The sequence below is a fragment of the Staurois parvus genome, unplaced genomic scaffold (assembly GCF_062004578.1).
Source record: "Staurois parvus isolate SC_StPar_1 unplaced genomic scaffold, SC_StPar_1.0 ptg001471l, whole genome shotgun sequence".
In the NCBI taxonomy this organism is placed as follows: domain Eukaryota; kingdom Metazoa; phylum Chordata; class Amphibia; order Anura; family Ranidae; genus Staurois; species Staurois parvus.
This window is the reverse complement of record NW_028319267.1, coordinates 174,877-197,014: the sequence shown is the minus strand read 5'-3', so window position 1 is coordinate 197,014 and position 22,138 is coordinate 174,877. Positions and strand designations below refer to the sequence as shown.

The following is a 22,138-nucleotide window of genomic DNA, read 5'->3' as shown; positions in this document are numbered from 1 at the left end:
ACGCTCGGTTGCTGATTACACATCCGAATTCAGAAGTTGGATGGCAGATACCACTTGGAACCCTACAGCACAAAAAAGCCAGTTCCACCAAGAGCTTTCTGAACAGGTAAAGGATGAGCTTGCCAGAGTAGATATTCCTAATGATCTTGAGGAATTCATCCAATTGTGTATCCGAATCGATGAAAGGCTTACAGAAAGGAGGAAGGAGAGGCTGGGAATGTTTGGAGGTAATAGGGGCATCTCTCTGCTAGTCCATTTGTTCAGCAGGATTCAAGAGTCTCTCTGGGTTCTAACACTCCTGAGCCTATGCAGGTTGATGCCATCAAGAGATCCATTTCCATCCAGGAGAAAGAAGACGTTCAGAGAACTTGTGTCCATATTGGGGGGATTCTGGTCATTATGCAATTGTCCTAACAAGGTTAGAAGAACAATTGCTGTGACTGATGTGATTGGCCGGAACACATAAACTCCATAAGCCAGTCTGTCTCCCCGCTGATTCCTGAAGAGAATAAAGTGAACTCTCTGCTCTCTCACTTTGTTATCCCTATTAAACTTGTATCTGAGGGCCGTGAAATCTCCTGCTCAGCTATGCTCAGCTATGCTGGACTCCGGGGGGGCGGGGGGGGAACTTTATGGATATGGAGTTTGCCAACAGCAATAATATTCAAGCAAGAGACACATTTCCCCTATTGATATGGAGACGGTTGATGGGTCACCCTTATCTTCAGGACTGGTTACCCATAAAACGGTTCCCCTGGTACTGCTGTTTGAGGCTGACCATTGTGACACTGTGACGGGAGTGACTTTTGGGGGTGGGGGGACCCCTGTATCATCTTCCCAAATTCTCATTATGTTTAAGTGACCCTGTGCCTGTTAGGGTACAGGGTGTGTACATGTGAGGTCCTTTGTCTTTGTTCTAGGCCACCTGGCTGTCCATTGTTTGTTTGCCATGTGCTACCCCCCATTATGCTGTGCCTTGCTGGCCAGCCAACTATTATGGGATGCATGTGTTCCTGTATTGTCCCTGCCATGTGGTTGCCTATTGTTCTATGCCATGTGCTTCATCCCATTGTTCTGTGTCTTGGTTGGATGGGGAGGAGTGATGAGGTGTTTCCTGCAGCCTCCCACTGATGGGGCAGGCTGATGATGTGTTTCCTGTTCCTGGTTTTGTCCCCACCCTCTGTATATATCCTGTGTATATAAAGAGTTGTTGGCTTCCTGTTTTAAAAAGAGCTGGGTGCTGTCTATTTCCTGAGGGATCTCAAGGGTGTGGTCCGTGGATGGTGTTCGGACAGGGGAAGCTGCGGTATAACGGAATATACCCAAGTGCAGTCTGGGGTCCGGTTCTGTCACAGAGACCATCAGCTTTCAGCTGATTACGTCACCCAAGTTTCCCATCATCCTGGGCATTCCTTGGTTCTCCACTCACAATCCTTCCATCAACTGGGGAGCACGGGCTATGGATTTTACATCCCCCCACTGTGAAAAATACTCTAGGGAACTTTGTCGACCAAGTTCTTCACCGGCCAAGGAATCGCAAATTGACATAGTAGCTATCCAGTCATATGACAACTTGCCCCCACAATCACTAAAGCAGACAACATTTCTTTGGGAAAGGAAGAGGAGGAGGAAGCTGCATTGAAACGTTCACAGAGATTGGGAGCTAAGAGAGGTTTAAGTTGATGGTAGTATTCCCCTGGGATTCTGTCAGGACCCGGGGCCTTCCGAGGTGGCAGGGTTTCCATAACGTGCATTATTTCTTGGGTGGTAAAGGGTAAATCGAGGCTTTTAAGTTGATCTGGTTAGCACTTCCGCCTGGCAGTACTAGGGTCGTTTTTTTCGAATCCCAATCGAATTTTTAATTGCGTCTTGATCGATCTTCATGATCTGCTACTTTTGCCCTTAACCATTTTCTCTGATCTTCTCCAGCCTCATTAGCATCTACTAGGTGGTTAACAGTGGTGGTCATATCAGTTATTGCTTTTTCAACTGTATGGACTTTGTCTCCCAGAATAGCGACTTCCGCTGAAATTTTGCATGTGAGAGAGTCAGCATGTGGTGACTGTTGGAGGGAGATATCTTCTCACAGGGTGTCCATTACAGATTGATTGGAGGTAGGAAAGGAGGCAAAAGATACAAGCGTAGAGGTGTTTATAATATGTGGGGAATCCCCAGGACTCACCGCTGTGTCTGGTGTTCCAGTGTCCAGCCTCATCCTGGTTTTGGGAAGGCTTGCACATGGAGGGCTTGTAGTAGGAGAACTAGAGTGGGGTGGTGAGTCCCCATGTCCACCCTTGGCCTGTGTTGCTGCATCTGGAAGGTCCATGTAGTGTCCGCTGTAGCTGGGAATGGAGGCTGGGGTCGTGGAGCCGGCGTCATCTTTACCACCATCACTTGTAGGCCGGAGGAAGAACTCCTTGAGCTTCTGCAACATCTACGGCTGTTGGAGGGTGAAATGCTCGGGTGATCAGTGTGAATAGATCTTTTGGTCGATCCCCCACTCGCTGCAGTCTCCCTTCCTGCTCCTGTATCAGGCGTCCATCCGCCCCCCGATTTCTGACCATATTTTCATGCTGACATTGAGGGTGGAGTGATCTGATACAGGTAGAGGCAGCCCCCGTTTATTGCCAGAAGTGGTATTATGAGGCTGTGGGCCTTAAATAAAGAGGGTTCCATCAAATGTTGTTTGAGGTTGGGCTCCACCGATGATACATTTGACCCACAAGGGATGCTCTATGGTATAGGGAGATGTTTGGCCGTCCATAGCTTCAGTTTGTTCTATGGAGGAACATCGTGCTGTTTGCACATCCAAGGCGGCTAGTTCTCCATACACATTGAGAGATCTGGCATTGTAGGTGAGGTAGGTGGAAGAACGTGGAATATCTAAAGTTTAGAATGGATAAAACAAGTAAATATGATCTCCCATCCTATGGAATTACTGGTGTTGGCGGTAAAAGGGTCACAAATAGTTCATGTTGATACAGAGAATTTTGTTCCACGTTAAGGCCCCCTGTGGTTGAACTTCGACAACCACTGATATAGATGGTCCTCAGATGATACCAGCCTTTCTCAACCGGGGTGCCACCAGAGCTCTTCAGGAGTGCCGTGGGGAGAATGGTTGTCACTTGAGCCCGATCCCCGATCCCCCCGATCCCCGATCCCCCGATCCCTGATCCCCCTGATCCCCATCCGCACTGTACACCGGCACTGGGAGCCATCGCACCGCTCAGCAAAGGGAAGGGGAGTGTCTCCTGTGCTCTCTGCCTCCCCCTAGAGTGCAGTACACGGCTGTGTGATGGAAGCTAGGTACTATTCATAGGGCATGTGCGTGTGTGTGTACGTATGCGTGTGTGTGTGTACGTATGTGTGTGTGTGTACGTATGCGTGTGTGTGTACGTATGCATGTGTGTGTACGTATGCGTGTGTGTGTACGTATGCGTATGCGTGTGTGTGTACGTATGCGTGTGTGTGTGTGTGTGTACGTATGCGTGTGTGTGTACGTATGCGTGTGTGTGTGTACGTATGCGTGTGTGTGTGTACGTATGCGTGTGTGTGTGTACGTATGCGTGTGTGTGTGTACGTATGCATGTGTGTACGTATGCGCGTGTGTGTGTGTACGTATGCGCGTGTGTGTGTGTACATATGCATGTGTGTGTGTGTGTATGCGTGTGTGTACATATGCATGTGTGTGTGTGTACGTATGTGTGTACATATTCGTGTGTGTATGTATGTGCGTGTGCGTGAGTGCGTGTGTGTGCGTATGCGCGTGTGTATACGTATTTGTATGTGTGCGTGCGTGTGTACGTATGTGCGTGTGTGTGTATATATGCGTGTGTGTGTGTGTATGTATGCATGTGTGTGCGTATGTATGCGTGTTTGTACATATGTATGTGTGTGTGTACGTATGTGTGTATGCGTGTGTGTACGTATTCGTGTGTGTATGTATGTGCGTGTGTGTGAGCGCGTGTGTGTACGTATGCGTGTGTGTGTGCGTATTTGTGTGTGTGTGTGTGTGTATGTATGCATGTGTGTGTACCTGTGTGTGTACCTATGTGTGTGTGTACGTATATGTGTGTGTGTGTGTGTGTGTGTGTGTATGTATGTGTGTGTGTATGTATGTATGTGTGTGTGTACGTATGTGTGTGTGTACATATGTGTGTGTGTACGTATGTGTGTGTACGTATGCGTGTGTGTGTACGTATTTGTGTGTGTATGTATGCATGTGTGTGTACGTATGTGTGTGTGTACGTATGTGTGTGCGTACGTGTGTGTGTGCGTACGTGTGTGTGTGCGTACGTGTGTGTGTGCATACGTATGTGTGTGCGTACGTATGTGTGTGTGTACGTGTGTGTACGTGTGTGTGTACGTGTGTGTGTGTGTGTGTACGTGTGTGTACGTGTGTGTGTACGTGTGTGTGTGTGTGTGTGTACGTGTGCATGTGTCTGTGTGTGTACGTATGCATGTGTCTACGTATGCGTGTGTGTACGTATTCGTGTGTGTGAGTGTATGCATGTGTGTTATAATATATGTGTGTCACATATTTGTGTGTGTATCAATGTGTGTTTGCATGTGTGTGTATGTATGCATGTGTGTGTACGTATGTGTGTGTACGTATGTGTGTACGTATGTGTGTGTACGTATGTGTGTATGTATGTGTGTGTGCGTATGTATGCATGTGTGTGTACGTATGTGTGTGTGTACGTATGCGTGTGTGTGTGTACATATGTGTGTGTGTACGTATTTGTGTGTGGGTGTGTGTACATGTGCATGTGTGTGTACGTAAGCGTGTGTATGTATGCGTGTGTACGTATGCGTGTGTGTGTATGTATGGGTGTGTACGTATGCGTATGTGTGTGTATGTATGCGTGTGTGTATGTATGTGCATGTGTGTGAGCGCGTGTGAGTACGTATGCGTGTGTGTTTACATATTTGTGTGTGTATGTATGTGTGTTTGCATGTGTGTGTATATATGCGCGCGTGTGTGTGTGTACGTATGCGTGTGTGTGTGTGTACGTATGTGTGTACATATGCGTGTGTGTGTTTATGTATGTGTGTACATATGCGTGTGTGTGTGTACATATTTATGTGTGTGTGTACGTATGCGCGTGTATGTGTACGTATGTGTGTATGTATGCGTATGTGTGAGCGTGTGTGTGTATGTATGCGTGTGTGTACGTATTTGTGTATGTATGTATGTGTGCGCGTGTGTGTATGTATGTGTGTGTGTGTACGTATTTGTGTATGTATGCATGTGTGTGTACCTGTGTGTGTACCTATGTGTGTGTGTACGTATATGTGTGTACGCATGTGTGTGTACGTATGCGTGTGTGTATGTATGTATGTGTGTGTGTACGTATGTGTGTGTGTACATATGTGTGTGTGTGTGTACGTATGTGTGTGTACGTATGTGTGTGTACGTATGCGTGTGTGTGTACGTATGCGTGTGTGTGTACGTATTTGTGTGTGTACGTATGTGTGTGTGTACGTATGTGTGTGCGTACATGTGTGTGTGCGTACGTATGTGTGTGCGTACGTATGTGTGTGTGTGTACGTGTGTGTACGTGTGTGTGTACGTGTGTGTGTGTGTGTGTGTGTACGTGTGTGTACGTGTGTGTGTACAGGTGTGTGTACGTGTGTGTGTGTGTGTGTGTGTACGTATGCGTGTGTGTGTACGTGTGTGTGTGTGTGTACGTGTGTGTACGTGTGTGTGTACAGGTGTGTGTACGTGTGCATGTGTCTGTGTGTGTACGTATGCATGTGTCTACGTATGCGTGTGTGTACGTATTCGTGTGTGTGAGTGTATGCATGTGTGTTTACATATTTGTGTGTGTATCAATGTGTGTTTGCATGTGTGTGTATGTATGCATGTGTGTGTACGTATGTGTGTGTACGTATGTGTGTGTACGTATGTGTGTACGTATGTGTGTGTACGTATGTGTGTATGTATGTGTGTGTGCGTATGTATGCATGTGTGTGTACGTATGTGTGTGTGTACGTATGCGTGTGTGTGTACATATGTGTGTGTGTACGTATTTGTGTGTGGGTGTGTGTACATGTGCATGTGTGTGTACGTAAGCGTGTGTATGTATGCGTGTGTACGTATGCGTGTGTGTGTATGTATGGGTGTGTACGTATGCGTATGTGTGTGTATGTATGCGTGTGTGTATGTATGTGCATGTGTGTGAGCGCGTGTGAGTACGTATGCGTGTGTGTTTACATATTTGTGTGTGTATGTATGTGTGTTTGCATGTGTGTGTATATATGCGCGCGTGTGTGTGTGTACGTATGCGTGTGTGTGTGTACGTATGTGTGTACATATGCGTGTGTGTGTTTATGTATGTGTGTACATATGCGTGTGTGTGTGTACATATTTATGTGTGTGTGTACGTATGCGCGTGTATGTGTACGTATGTGTGTATGTATGCGTATGTGTGAGCGTGTGTGTGTATGTATGCGTGTGTGTACGTATTTGTGTATGTATGTATGTGTGCGCGTGTGTGTATGTATGTACGTATTTGTGTATGTATGCATGTGTGTGTGTGTACGTATGTGTGCGTGTGTACGTATACGTGTGTGTGTGTACGTATGTTTATGTATATATGTGTGTCTGTGCGTGTAGATGTGTGTGTTTTTATATGTGTGTATATGTATTTTACTTTTAATCTCGGCCCCCTATTCCTGTCCTATCAGAAATGCTTTTCTAGGACTTGTTCGTAATAGCAGCAAGGACTGCTTCTCCTCTGAAAAGCAATCCATGCTCAGATTGCTTTTCAGAGGCATTTGACAGATATGTTGCCTCCTCACCACCTGGTTTACCCCCAGCATCAGTCACCGCACCACAACTGCATACAATGCGCACACAGTTGCGGGGTAGTTGTAGTTCAAACCCATTTACTTGGAGGTATACCCCCAACTGCTGTTTCTGCAGCTAAATGGGGAGCAGTTGGGGGTGGTAAAAGCAGCTCAGTTGTGTGGTTTTGCCGCCCTCTAACCTCACAGGTGAACAGGCCCTTGGTTCATGTAACGGAACCGGACCCCAGACCACACTTGGGTATATTCCATTATACCGCAGCTTCCCCTGTCCGAACACCATCCACGGACACCACCGCTGATCATGCAGGAAATAGACAGCACCAGACTCTTCTTAAGACAGGAAGTCAACTCCTTTATTTCTACACAAACAACAAGATATATACAGAGGGCGGGGAAACACAACCAGGAACAGGAAACACATCATCAGCCCGCCCCATCAGTGGGAAGGGCTACAGGAAACACATCATCGGCCCGCCCCATCAGTGGGAAGGGCTACAGAAAGCACATAATCAGCCCACCCCATCAGTGGAAAGGACTACAGGAAACACATCATCAGCCCGCCCCATCAGTGGGAAGGACTGCAGGAAACACATCATCACCCCTCCCCATCCAACCAAGACACAGAACAATGGGCTGCAGCACATGGCAAAAGGACAAAGGACAGCCACCTGGCCGAGAACAAAGGACAACACACCAATACACAATACTAGGACATTCACATTCACACCCTGTACCCCCTAACAGGCACAGGGTGGATTAAACATAATGGGGAGAACATGAGCTGACACAGAGTTCCCCCCACCCCCAAAAGTCACTCCCGTCACATATCTCCCCTTTTGGCTGGAGACTAACACAGGAGTAGATCCCAGACGGATGTACTCTGAAGTTAGTTGGTACCTCCAGTCCCCCAATGCCGGCACCCACACAGTACCCCATGCAAATTGTCCCACACCAAGCGTTACTCACCCAGCCAACCTCTGCCTCTCCCGTAGAACATACCCGCCACTGGGGAGAAGTACGGACTGGTCCTTCTCCCTGAAGTCCTCTCAGCCACTGGAGAGAAGACAGGGTGGCTGGGCCAGCTCCATCATGCTGTGGGGGATCTTAGCTGGCTCCATCATGCTGTGGGGGATCTGGGCCATCTCCATCATGCTGTGGGGGATCTGGGCCGACTACCCAGCATCCCTGGGGTATCCAGGTGGTGACTGTAGTTGCTAGGAAGAGGCCAGCGGCCCTCTGCCCTGTTGCCAGCACTTCTGCTGGGGACCCCACATCTGCTCCGGCCAACCATAGGGGATGGAGGCCGGCTTCCTCCAGTCCCAGACTGTGGATCTGCTGCTGGGATGGCATTCCTCTGTCACTGTCCCCCTGGTGCACAGATCCTGGCTTGGGAGGGAAAACAGTTTCCTCCACTCTGGCTGACTGTGGGGGAGGGAGGACAACAACCTCCTCTCCCTTCTCCCCCTGGGCCTCTGAAACTACCACAGGCATGGGACAGAGGTCCTGGACCCTCTCTCCGGTTGTCAGCGCTTCAGCTGGCAGCTCCCCGGCTGGTTCCTCATCAGTAAAAAAGTCAGTAAAATCCCCAGTCTCTGGAATGGCTAAATGTCCAGGGCATGGGCTGGAGGCCCTTGGGTCCAGTGCCAGCACTTTGACAGGTGACTCATCACCCACAACATCCTCCATTGAAAAATCAATTAGATCCATACATTCTGGGATCTGTAATTGGAGGGATGAGCCAACTGCTCCATCTTCCACACCCTCATCCAGTTGTTGGACAGACGCATTCCTCCATCCAAGCTCATCCCGTGCAGAAACAGGATCGTCTAGGTAAGCCAGCACTTGCTGCATCCGCCATAAGACCTCCGTTTCCATAGCTGCAGGTGGTATCTGTCTCTCCTCTCCTGCTATCTGAACCTTGGATCCCGGTTGTGGTTTGGATGTGTTTACAGCCAGGAAGCACAATCCCACCGCTTGCCACCAATGTACCGGAACCGGACCCCAGACCACACTTGGATATATTCCATTATATCGCAGCTTCCCTGTCCGAACACAAATCCACGGACCACACCCTTGAAATCCCTCAGGAAATAGACAGCACCCGACTCTTCTTAAAACAGGAAGTCAACTTCTTTATTTCTACACAAACAACAAGTTATATACAGAGGGCGGGGAAACACAACCAGGAATACACATCATCAGTCCACCCCATCAGTGGGGAGGGCTACAGGAAACACATCATCAGCCCGCCCCATCAGTGGAGAGGGCTACAGGAAACACATCATCACCCCTCCCCATCAGTGGGAAGGGCTACAGGAAACACATCATCACCCCTCCCCATCCAACCAAGACACAGAATGGGCTGCAGCACATGGCAAAAGGACAAAGGACAGCCACCTGGCCGAGAACAAAGGACAACACACCAATACACAATATCCTCACATGTACACCCTGTACCCCTTAACAGGCACAGGGTGGATTAAACATAATGAGGGGAACATAAGCTGACACAGAGGTCCCCCCACCCCCAAAAGTCACTCCCGTCACAGTTCACATCTGTGTGGCTGTGTGTAGGGTGGTCCAATCATTTCAATGCCTTACCGCCAGAGATGCAGGGAAAGTCGTCCCTGACCTTAGTTGTAACATTGCACCACACCAACCCCCCGAGACTGCCAATGTGGGGGTACCCCTACAGTGCAGAGCATTTGTCTCCGTGTCAGGAATGAGAGCGATTCTGTGACACACGTGAACCAAGCCTTGTACGGGGGTGCCTCAGGACTGAAAATACTTTCCAAGGGGCCCCAACTGGAAAAAAAGCTGAGAAACACGGGACTGTACAACAAATCACACCATAAGGGCTCACTGACCAAAATCATATCTTCTATCATGTGACTAGAGTGGGCTGACATCTGATTGGTTGCTGGGGCTCAGGTCACATGGTACATCCCTGTTACTCTGTATAAAGTAACTGTATCAATGGAAGATCAAACTTTAACTCTGTGTCTTCTCTTCTCTTCAGAATACAAGCGCCCCGAAGGTAAGGAGCTCCATTGTTAGATGCCATCTTATTTCCATCATTCTGTAACAAAAATGTCACTTAAAGGGGAACTCCACCCCAGAGTTTGTTTGATTTGTGGTTGGAGTGTGGAAAGGTGTCTGTGTCATCTCTGCTGTGCTGTCCGTGTTCTCCTTATTAGTTTCTGTCTTTGTGACACCATATCAGACTCTGACTAATGTGGTGTCACCTGGAGAGAATGTGAGGGAAATCACCCGGCAGGGACCCAGTCAGCCATAAAACCTTTTCCTGCTCCACCCAGAGAACGTTTGTCTGGAGTTACACTTTAAAAAGGTAATAATACAATGAGTTGGTGTAAGCCGTGTGTAGGGGGGCTGCCAGGAGGAGGAGAAGAGCAAGGCCCTTCCCTGATTGCCAACATACCTCTGTGATCTCTCTTCCATCCACCTTACAGCTCTATGATCTCTCCTCCATCATCCTTCAGTACAGCTCTGTGATCTCTCCATCACCCTCCAGTACAGCTCTGTGATCTCTTCCATCATCCTCCAGTACAGCTCTATGATCTCTCTTCCATCATCCTCCAGTACAGCTCTATGATCTCTCTTCCATCATCCTCCAGTACAGCTCTGTGATCTCTCTTCCATCCACCTTACAGCTCTATGATCTCTCTTCCATCATCCTACAGTACAGCTCTATGATCTCTCTTCCATCATCCTCCAGTACAGCTCTGTGATCTCTTCCATCATCCTCCAGTACAGCTCTGTGATCTCTCTTCCATCCACCTTACAGCTCTATGATCTCTCTTCCATCATCCTCCAGTACAGCTCTATGATCTCTATTCCATCATCCTCCAGTACAGCTCTGTGATCTCTCTTCCATCCACCTTTACAGCTCTATGATCTCTCTTCCATCAACCTCCAGTACAGCTCTGTGCTCTCTTCCATCATCCTCCAGTACAGCTCTGTGATCTCTCTTCCATCCACCTTTACAGCTCTGTGATCTCTCTTCCATCCACCTTACAGCTCTATGATCTCTCTTCCATCATCCTCCAGTACAGCTCTATGATCTCTCTTCCATCACCCTCCAGTACAGCTCTGTGATCTCTCTTCCATCCACCTTACAGCTCTATGATCTCTCTTCCATCATTCTCCAGTACAGCTCTATGATCTCTCCTCCATCATCCTACAGTACAGCTCTATGATCTCTCTTCCATCATCCTACAGTACAGCTCTATGATCTCTCTTCCATCATCCTACAGTACAGCTCTATGATCTCTCTTCCATCATCCTCCAGTACAGCTCTGTGATCTCTCTTCCATCATCCTCCAGTACAGCTCTGTGATCTCTCTTCCATCCACCTTACAGCTCTATGATCTCTCTTCCATCATCCTACAGTACAGCTCTATGATCTCTCTTCCATCATCCTCCAGTACAGCTCTGTGATCTCTTCCATCATCCTCCAGTACAGCTCTGTGATCTCTCTTCCATCCACCTTACAGCTCTATGATCTCTCTTCCATCATTCTCCAGTACAGCTCTATGATCTCTCCTCCATCATCCTACAGTACAGCTCTATGATCTCTCTTCCATCATCCTACAGTACAGCTCTATGATCTCTCTTCCATCATCCTCCAGTACAGCTCTGTGATCTCTCTTCCATCATCCTCCAGTACAGCTCTGTGATCTCTCTTCCATCCACCTTACAGTGTATTTCCTGTCCATGTGTTGTATTGTATCCGATGCTCCATCATACAATGTTCTCACTGAACTCTTTTCTCTCTGACATGTAGATCTCAACATAGATCTCAGTGATTTGTCACGTAAGGAATCATTTTTGTCTCATATTTGTTATTTGATTGTTCTGTCTCCAGCCTGCCTTCACCACACATATATATTCCTGTATCTGCTCCGACCTTCTCTATCATTTGTATAGACATGTATAGGAGGGCCGCCATGACACCAACAGGAGCCTATTGCAGCACATGGTGATCTCTGTTCTGAAAGGATGATTTTCTTTATCCCCTCAGAGACCCCCGGTCTGTGGAGAGATTCCTGGTCTATCAGCAGAATTCTGGGAACACCCCTTGAACACGGAAATAACGGCAGCTTATGTTCAGAGATGTTCAAACTTTATTAGACATTACTAAGATTATATAGACTACAGAAATAATAATGGAGGGGGAGGGGGAGGGGGAGGGGGAGGGGGGAGCGAGTTCTAAACTGTAATTGTAAGTTTCCACCATGAGCTGATTACATGAGACATGACATATACATTTCTTGGTACAAATTGTTTTGCTGCTTTCTGAGAATTAGCCGGACAAAGAAAATGTCAGGGTCATCCTATCATTGTTGATACATCCTGGTGCAGCTGAAACCGTTTAAACTTCTAATATATCTGCAAAAACCTAACTTAACTCTGAAAATGGCGAACATCAGCAACATGGGGGTTATCCCCATCCTTTCCTGCACCTTCCACGTCTCGGAGGGGTGAGCTGAGAATTCAGCGGGAAGATGACATCACTACAATATCCTGTGTCTTGTTTTTCTTGTAGTGTTTACAGCTCTGTTTTGGGGGAGTTTGGGGGTTATTTATTTATTGATAGATTTTGGTTTACAGTTTCAGCATTAACAGTAAAGTGAACCTTTCGGTGTCACCCCACCCAGTGCTCCTTATTTGCAGCAGAACACCAATCAGGATGGAAATGCTGTTTATTCCACCCAAACATCACAGATTGTGTGTGTGGCGCAATTGTCAGCATCCAATAAAGATTTTTGTTGTTTTAAAATGCCGGCTCAATCCGAAATGTCAGCCGCTCCAAACCGGCTTAGTAGCCATGGTGCAAACCCGTACGCTCTTTCCATCTCTCGTGTCCAATAATACACCAATATTTATTGTGTAACCGCCTTCCCGCTGCCCTATGGCAGAAATACTTCTACAGGGCGGTAGGGCTGCACAAAATCACATATACAGTTGTGTTGAAAATACTAGCCGTCAGACATCACTAACCGGATCAATCTCTGTTTTTGGTGGAAATGATATTTCTACATGGCAGATAATTTCCTAGCAGGTGTAGTAGAGTCATAGAAATCCAACAGACCCGACAGTCATGACATGCATGCTGCTGATTCTGTGTCATTGAATCACTCATTGAAAGGGGCGTGTTCACAATAATGTGGAGTTCTATTAGTGAGGTCATTCATTCTTTGATAAACAGGTGGCAATTATTGCCCTTATTTAAGGAAGGAAGGCAGCAAATGTTGGACATGCTGGTTACAGTGCATTTCTCTCTGAAATTCTGAGGAAAATAGGTCGTTCCAGACATTGTTCAGAAGAACAGCGTACCGTGATTAAAAAGTTGATTGGAGGGGAAAACATATAAAGAAGTGCAGAAAATGATCGGCTGCTCAGCTAAAATGATGGCAAATGCTTTAAAATGGCAACCAAAACCTGAAAGACGCGGAAGAAAGCGGAAAACTACCATTGGAATGGATAGAAGAATAGCCAAAATGGGGCGGACTCAGCCAACAATCAGCTGCAGGAAGATGAAAGAAGGTGTGACGTTCCCTGTGAGGACTCAGCCAACAATCATCTCCAGGAAGATGAAAGAAGGTGTGACGTTCCCTGTGAGGACTCAGCCAACAATCAGCTCCAGGAAGATGAAAGAAGGTGTGACGTTCCCTGTGAGGACTGTTACAATTAGAAGACGCCGATGTGAAGCCAAGCTATCTGCAAGAAGTCCCCGCAAAGTCCCACTGTTGGGAAAAAGACGTGTGCTGAAGAGGTTACAATCTGCCAAAGAGCACATTGACTAAAGAGAAATGACACAACATTTTGTGGACTGATGGAAGTAAGATTGTTCTTTTTGGGTCTAGTGGGCGGAGACAGTTTGTCAGACGACCCCCAAACACTGAATTCAAGCCACAGTACACTGTGAAGACCGTGAAGCATGGTGGTGCAAGCATCATGATATGGGGATGTTTCTCATACTACGGTGTTGGGCCTATTTATCGCATACCAGGGATCATGGATCAGTTTGAATCCATCAGAATACTTGAAGAGGTCATGCTGCCTTATGCTGAAGAGGAAATGCCCTTGAAATGGGGGTTCCAACAAGACAACGACCCCAAACACACCAGTAAACGTGCAACATCTTGGTTCCAGACCAACAAGATGGACGTTATGGAGTGGCCAGCCCAATCCCCGGATCTTCATCCAATAGAAAACTTGTGGGGTGACATCAAAAATGCCGTTTCTGAGGCCAAACCAAGAAATCGAGAAGAACTGTGGAATGTGGTCCAATCATCCTGGGCTGGAATACCTGATCACAGGGGCCAGAAGTTGGGGGACTCCATGCAACACAGATGTACAGCAGTTCTCAGAAACAGTGCGACTACAACCAAATATTCATGAAGTCATTCAAAGGAAAGCAAAATCTTCAAACATTTCTCAGTTTATATAGTGAATGTTGGAGTTTGGAAAGAAGAATACAAACACGGCCATTTTTTTGAACCGTCTAATATTCACTTTTCTTCCATTTTTTTTAGAGGAACAACACAAATTTGATGTATTTTTCTTCCTGTTGTGATTTGGAATAGAATGTGTCGTGTTCCCAATGCATTTGTGTGGATGGAAAGAAAAGGATTAGAAGGATTTGCAGCTTTAGTCACTTTTATCATCACACGGATATTATTCTGAACACAACTGTAGTTTGGTAAGTGGGGTGTTGCCATTGGGGCCACCTACGTGATCTGCATTTCCGGGTCGGTGGCTTCAGCTGTCAATCACTGGGTCCCATCCAGAGATTCCCCGCCGGCACCTGGAGATCAGCGAGTATCACTGACGGGGGGAGAGGTCTAAATGTAAACAACACAGATCTCTCCCCTGTCAACAAAGACATGCTGCTTTGTATAGCTGTGCATAGCAGCATGCTCACAGTGAAACACACACAGCGCATAGGAAGGAATTTTTTCCCTGCAGGAGCAGATTGGATCGTGTTTTGCTGGGTTTGTTTTGCCTTCCTCTGGATCAACTGTGGGTGTCGGATTATAACTTTTTTTTTCTCTATGGTTGAACTGGACAGATGTTTGTCTTTTTTCAGCCAGACTAACTATGGAACTATGGAACACAGTTAACCCTTTGATCACCCCTCACATTAACCCCTCCCTGCCCAGTGTCATTAGTACAGTGTCAGTGTTTTTTATTAGCACTGATCACTGTATTGGTGTCACTGGGGGTGTCAGTGACACCAAGTCAGTCCCCCCCCCAGTGTCAGAATGCTGCCGCAGTCCCGCTATAAGTCGCTGATCGCCGCCATTACTAGTATAAATTTTTTTTTTAAATCTCAGTATCTATCCCGCCATTTGTAAACGCTGTAACTTTCACAAAAACCAATCAATTTACGCGTATTGGGATTTTTTTTTTTAGCGAAGACACGGATCAGGAGACATTTTGGCCGAAATTTATGAGGAAATTTGATTTTTTTACATTTTTCGACTGGACATGTTTAATAGCAAAAAGTCAAAAACGTTGTTTTTCTCTCAATATTGTTGGTCTTTTTGTTGTTTATAGCGCAAAAAATAAAAAAGGCAGAGGAGATCAAATACCCCCTCCTGTCCCACTGCCCCCCTCCTGTCATACTGCCCCCCCTCCTGTCATACTGCCCCCCTCCTGTCATACTGCCCCCCTCCTGTCATACTGCCCCCCCTCCTGTCATACTGCCCCCCCTCCTGTCATACTGCCCCCCTCCTGTCCCACTGCCCCCCTCCTGTCATACTGCCCCCCCTCCTGTCATACTGCCCCCCTCCTGTCCCACTGCCCCCCTCCTGTCATACTGCCCCCCCTCCTGTCATACTGCCCCCCTCCTGTCCCACTGCCCCCCTCCTGTCATACTGCCCCCCCTCCTGTCATACTGCCCCCCTCCTGTCATACTGCCCCCCCTCCTGTCATACTGCCCCCCCTCCTGTCATACTGCCCCCCTCCTGTCATACTGCCCCCCCTCCTGTCATACTGCCCCCCTCCTGTCATACTGCCCCTCCTGTCATACTGCCCCCTCCTGTCATACTGCCCCCCCTCCTGTCATACTGCCCCCTCCTGTCATACTGCCCCCCCTCCTGTCATACGTCCCCCCTCCTGTCATACTGCCCCCCCTCCTGTCATACTGCCCCCCTCCTGTCATACTGCCCCCCCTCCTGTCATACTGCCCCCCTCCTGTCATACTGCCCCCCCTCCTGTCATACTGCCCCCCTCCTGTCATACTGCCCCCCCTCCTGTCATACTGCCCCCCTCCTGTCATACTGCCCCCCCTCCTGTCATACTGCCCCACCTCCTGTCATACTGCCCCCCCTCCTGTCATACTGCCCCCTCCTGTCATACTGCCCCCCCTCCTGTCATACTGCCCCCTCCTGTCATACTGCCCCCCTCCTGTCACAATACCCCCCTCCTGTCATACTGCCTCCTTCCTGTCATACTGCCCCCCTCCTGTCATACTGCCCCCCTCCTGTCATACTGCCCCCTCTCCTGTCATACTGCCCCCCTCCTGTCACAATACCCCCCTCCTGTCATACTGCCTCCTTCCTGTCATACTGCCCCCCTCCTGTCACAATACCCCCCTCCTGTCATACTACCCCCTCCTGTCATACTGCCCCCCTCCTGTCACAATACCCCCCTCCTGTCATACTGCCCCCTCCTGTCATACTGCCCCCCTCCTGACATACTGCCTCCTTCCTGTCATACTGCCCCCCACCCCACTGCCCCCCTCCTGTCACACTGCCCCCCTCCTGTCATACTGCCCCCTCCTGTCACAATACCCCCCCTCCTGTCCCACTGCCCCCTCCTGTCAGAATGCCACCCTCATGACACACTTACCAGCTCCTGTCACAATGCCTCCTTCCTGTCATCCTAATGACAATGTCGAATGTCCTACTGATCATGTCCACTGTCCTACTGATCATGTCCACTGTCCTACTGATCATGTCCACTGTCCTACTCACTATGTCCACTGTCCTATTGATCACATCCACTGTCCTGCAATATCTATTGTCCTACTGATCATGTCCAATGTCCTGCTGGTGATACATGCACTGTCCTACTGATCACATCCACTGTCCTACTGATTACATGCACTGTCCTACTGATCATGTCCACTGTCCTACTGATCATGTCCACTGTCCTACTGATCATGTCCACTGTCCTACTGATCACGTCCACTGTCCTAATGACAATGTCGAATGTCCTACTGATCACATCCACTGTCCTACTGATTACATGCACTGTCCTACTGATCATGTCCACTGTCCTACTGATCATGTCCACTGTCCTACTGATCATGTCCACTGTCCTACTGATCATGTCCACTGTCCTAATGACAATGTCGAATGTCCAACTGATCATGTCCACTGTCCTACTGATCATGTCCACTGTCCTACTGATCATGTCCACTGTCCTACTCACTATGTCCACTGTCCTATTGATCACATCCACTGTCCTGCAATATCTATTGTCCTACTGATCATGTCCAATGTCCTGCTGGTGATGTCCACTGTCCTACTGATCATGTCCACTGTCCTACTGATCATGTCCACTGTCCTAATGACAATGTCGAATGTCCAACTGATCATGTCCACTGTCCTACTGATCATGTCCACTGTCCTACTGATCATGTCCACTGTCCTAATGACAATGTCGAATGTCCAACTGATCATGTACACTGTCCTACTGATCATGTCCACTGTCCTACTGATCATGTCCACTGTCCTAATGACAATGTCGAATGTCCAACTGATCATGTCCACTGTCCTACTGATCATGTCCACTGTCCTAATGACAATGTCGAATGTCCAACTGATCATGTCCACTGTCCTACTGATCATGTCCACTGTCCTACTGATCATGTCCACTGTCCTACTGATCACGTCCACTGTCCTAATGACAATGTCGAATGTCCAACTGATCATGTCCACTGTCCTACTGATCATGTCCACTGTCCTACTGATCATGTCCACTGTCCTAATGACAATGTCGAATGTCCAACTGATCATGTCCACTGTCCTACTGATCATGTCCACTGTCCTACTGATCACGTCCACTGTCCTAATGACAATGTCGAATGACCAACTGATCATGTCCACTGTCCTACTGATCATGTCCACTGTCCTACTGATCATGTCCACTGTCCTACTGATCACGTCTACTGTCCTAATGACAATGTCGAATGTCCTACTGATCATGTCCACTGTCCTACTGATCATGTCCACTGTCCTACTGATCATGTCCACTGTCCTACTCACTATGTCCACTGTCCTATTGATCACATCCACTGTCCTGCAATATCTATTGTCCTACTGATCATGTCCAATGTCCTGCTGGTGATGTCCACTGTCCTACTGATCATGTCCACTGTCCTAATGACAATGTCGAATGTCCAACTGATCATGTCCACTGTCCTAATGACAATGTCGAATGTCCAACTGATCATGTCCACTGTCCTAATGACAATGTCGAATGTCCAACTGATCATGTCCACTGTCCTACTGATCATGTCCACTGTCCTACTGATCACGTCCACTGTCCTAATGACAATGTCGAATGTCCTACTGATCATATCCACTGTCCTACTGATCATGTCCACTGTCCTACTGATCATGTCCACTGTCCTACTGATCATGTCCACTGTCCAACTGATCATGTCCACTGTCCTACTGATCATGTCCACTGTCCTACTGATCATGTCCACTGTCCTACTCACTATGTCCACTGTCCTACTGATCATGTCCACTGTCCTACTGATCACATCCACTGTCCTGCAATATCTATTGTCCTACTGATCATGTCCAATGTCCTGCTGGTGATGTCCACTGTCCTACTGATCATGTCCACTGTCCTAATGACAATGTCGAATGTCCAACTGATCATGTCCACTGTCCTACTGATCACGTCCACTGTCCTAATGACAATGTCGAATGTCCTACTGATCATGTCCACTGTCCTACTGATCATGTCCACTGTCCTACTGATCATGTCCACTGTCCTACTGATCATGTCCACTGTCCAACTGATCATGTCCACTGTCCTACTGATCATGTCCACTGTCCTACTCACTATGTCCACTGTCCTACTGATCATGTCCACTGTCCTACTGATCACATCCACTGTCCTGCAATATCTATTTTCCTACTGATCATGTCCAATGTCCTGCTGGTGATGTCCACTGTCCTACTGATCATGTCCACTGTCCTAATGACAATGTCGAATGTCCAACTGATCATGTCCACTGTCCTACTGATCATGTCCACTGTCCTACTGATCATGTCCACTGTCCTAATGACAATGTCGAATGTCCAACTGATCATGTCCACTGTCCTACTGATCATGTCCACTGTCCTACTGATCATGTCCACTGTCCTACTGATCACGTCCACTGTCCTAATGACAATGTCGAATGTCCAACTGATCATGTCGACTGTCCTACTGATCATGTCCACTGTCCTACTGATCATGTCCACTGTCCTAATGACAATGTCGAATGTCCAACTGATCATGTCCACTGTCCTACTGATCATGTCCACTGTCCTACTGATCATGTCCACTGTCCTACTGATCATGTCCACTGTCCTACTGATCACGTCCACTGTCCTAATGACAATGTCGAATGTCCAACTGATCATGTCCACTGTCCTACTGATCATGTCCACTGTCCTACTGATCACGTCTACTGTCCTAATGACAATGTCGAATGTCCTACTGATCATGTCCACTGTCCTACTGATCATGTCCACTGTCCTACTCACTATGTCCACTGTCCTATTGATCACATCCACTGTCCTGCAATATCTATTGTCCTACTGATCATGTCCAATGTCCTGCTGGTGATGCCCACTGTCCTACTGATCATGTCCACTGTCCTAATGACAATGTCGAATGTCCAACTGATCATGTCCACTGTCCTAATGACAATGTCGAATGTCCTACTGATCATGTCCACTGTCCTACTCACTATGTCCACTGTCCTATTGATCACATCCACTGTCCTGCAATATCTATTGTCCTACTGATCATGTCCAATGTCCTGCTGGTGATGTCCACTGTCCTACTGATCATGTCCACTGTCCTACTGATCATGTCCACTGTCCTACTGATCATGTCCACTGTCCTACTGATCACGTCCACTGTCCTAATGACAATGTCGAATGTCCTACTGATCATGTCCACTGTCCTACTGATCATGTCCACTGTCCTACTGATCATGTCCACTGTCCTAATGACAATGTCGAATGTCCAACTGATCATGTCCACTGTCCTACTGATCATGTCCACTGTCCTACTGATCATGTCCACTGTCCTACTCACTATGTCCACTGTCCTATTGATCACATCCACTGTCCTGCAATATCTATTGTCCTACTGATCATGTCCAATGTCCTGCTGGTGATGTCCACTGTCCTACTGATCATGTCCACTGTCCTACTGATCATGTCCACTGTCCTAATGACAATGTCGAATGTCCAACTGATCATGTCCACTGTCCTACTGATCATGTCCACTGTCCTACTGATCATGTCCACTGTCCTAATGACAATGTCGAATGTCCAACTGATCATGTCCACTGTCCTACTGATCATGTCCACTGTCCTAATGACAATGTCGAATGTCCAACTGATCATGTCCACTGTCCTACTGATCATGTCCACTGTCCTACTGATCATGTCCACTGTCCTACTGATCACGTCCACTGTCCTAATGACAATGTCGAATGTCCAACTGATCATGTCCACTGTCCTACTGATCATGTCCACTGTCCTACTGATCATGTCCACTGTCCTAATGACAATGTCGAATGTCCAACTGATCATGTCCACTGTCCTACTGATCATGTCCACTGTCCTACTGATCACGTCCACTGTCCTAATGACAATGTCGAATGACCAACTGATCATGTCCACTGTCCTACTGATCATGTCCACTGTCCTACTGATCATGTCCACTGTCCTACTGATCACGTCTACTGTCCTAATGACAATGTCGAATGTCCTACTGATCATGTCCACTGTCCTACTGATCATGTCCACTGTCCTACTGATCATGTCCACTGTCCTACTCACTATGTCCACTGTCCTATTGATCACATCCACTGTCCTGCAATATCTATTGTCCTACTGATCATGTCCAATGTCCTGCTGGTGATGTCCACTGTCCTAATGACAATGTCGAATGTCCAACTGATCATGTCCACTGTCCTACTGATCATGTCCACTGTCCTACTGATCATGTCCACTGTCCTAATGACAATGTCGAATGTCCAACTGATCATGTCCACTGTCCTACTGATCATGTCCACTGTCCTACTGATCATGTCCACTGTCCTAATGACAATGTCGAATGTCCAACTGATCATGTCCACTGTCCTACTGATCATGTCCACTGTCCTACTGATCATGTCCACTGTCCTAATGACAATGTCGAATGTCCAACTGATCATGTCCACTGTCCTACTGATCATGTCCACTGTCCTACTGATCAGGTCCACTGTCCTAATGACAATGTCGAATGTCCAACTGATCATGTCCACTGTCCTACTGATCATGTCCACTGTCCTACTGATCAGGTCCACTGTCCTAATGACAATGTCGAATGTCCAACTGATCATGTCCACTGTCCTACTGATCATGTCCACTGTCCTACTGATCATGTCCACTGTCCTACTGATCACGTCCACTGTCCTAATGACAATGTCGAATGTCCAACTGATCATGTCCACTGTCCTACTGATCATGTCCACTGTCCTACTGATCATGTCCACTGTCCTACTGATCATGTCCACTGTCCTAATGACAATGTCGAATGTCCAACTGATCATGTCCACTGTCCTACTGATCATGTCCACTGTCCTACTGATCATGTCCACTGTCCTACTGATCATGTCCACTGTCCTACTGATCATGCCCACTGTCCTACTGATCACGTCCACTGTCCTAATGACAATGTCGAATGTCCAACTGATCATGTCCACTGTCCTACTGATCATGTCCACTGTCCTACTGATCATGTCCACTGTCCTATTGATCACATCCACTGTCCTGCAATATCTATTGTCCTACTGATCATGTCCAATGTCCTGCTGGTGATGTCCACTGTCCTACTGATCATGTCCACTGTCCTAATGACAATGTCGAATGTCCAACTGATCATGTCCACTGTCCTACTGATCATGTCCACTGTCCTACTGATCATGTCCACTGTCCTACTCACTATGTCCACTGTCCTATTGATCACATCCACTGTCCTGCAATATCTATTGTCCTACTGATCATGTCCA

At 47.6% G+C, this 22,138-nt stretch overlaps 1 long non-coding RNA gene across 1 annotated transcript in view; it reads left to right on the top strand.

Annotated features, from left to right (window-relative positions):
* LOC149435803 (uncharacterized) overlaps positions 1 to 22,138 on the top strand; it is a 104,921-nt gene that overhangs the window by 6,998 nt on the left and 75,785 nt on the right. Inside the window, exons 3-4 of the long non-coding RNA XR_016308367.1 lie at positions 9,833 to 9,850; positions 11,618 to 11,647. This is a non-coding gene — a long non-coding RNA (uncharacterized LOC149435803). The remainder of the gene's footprint in view (positions 1 to 9,832; positions 9,851 to 11,617; positions 11,648 to 22,138) is intronic.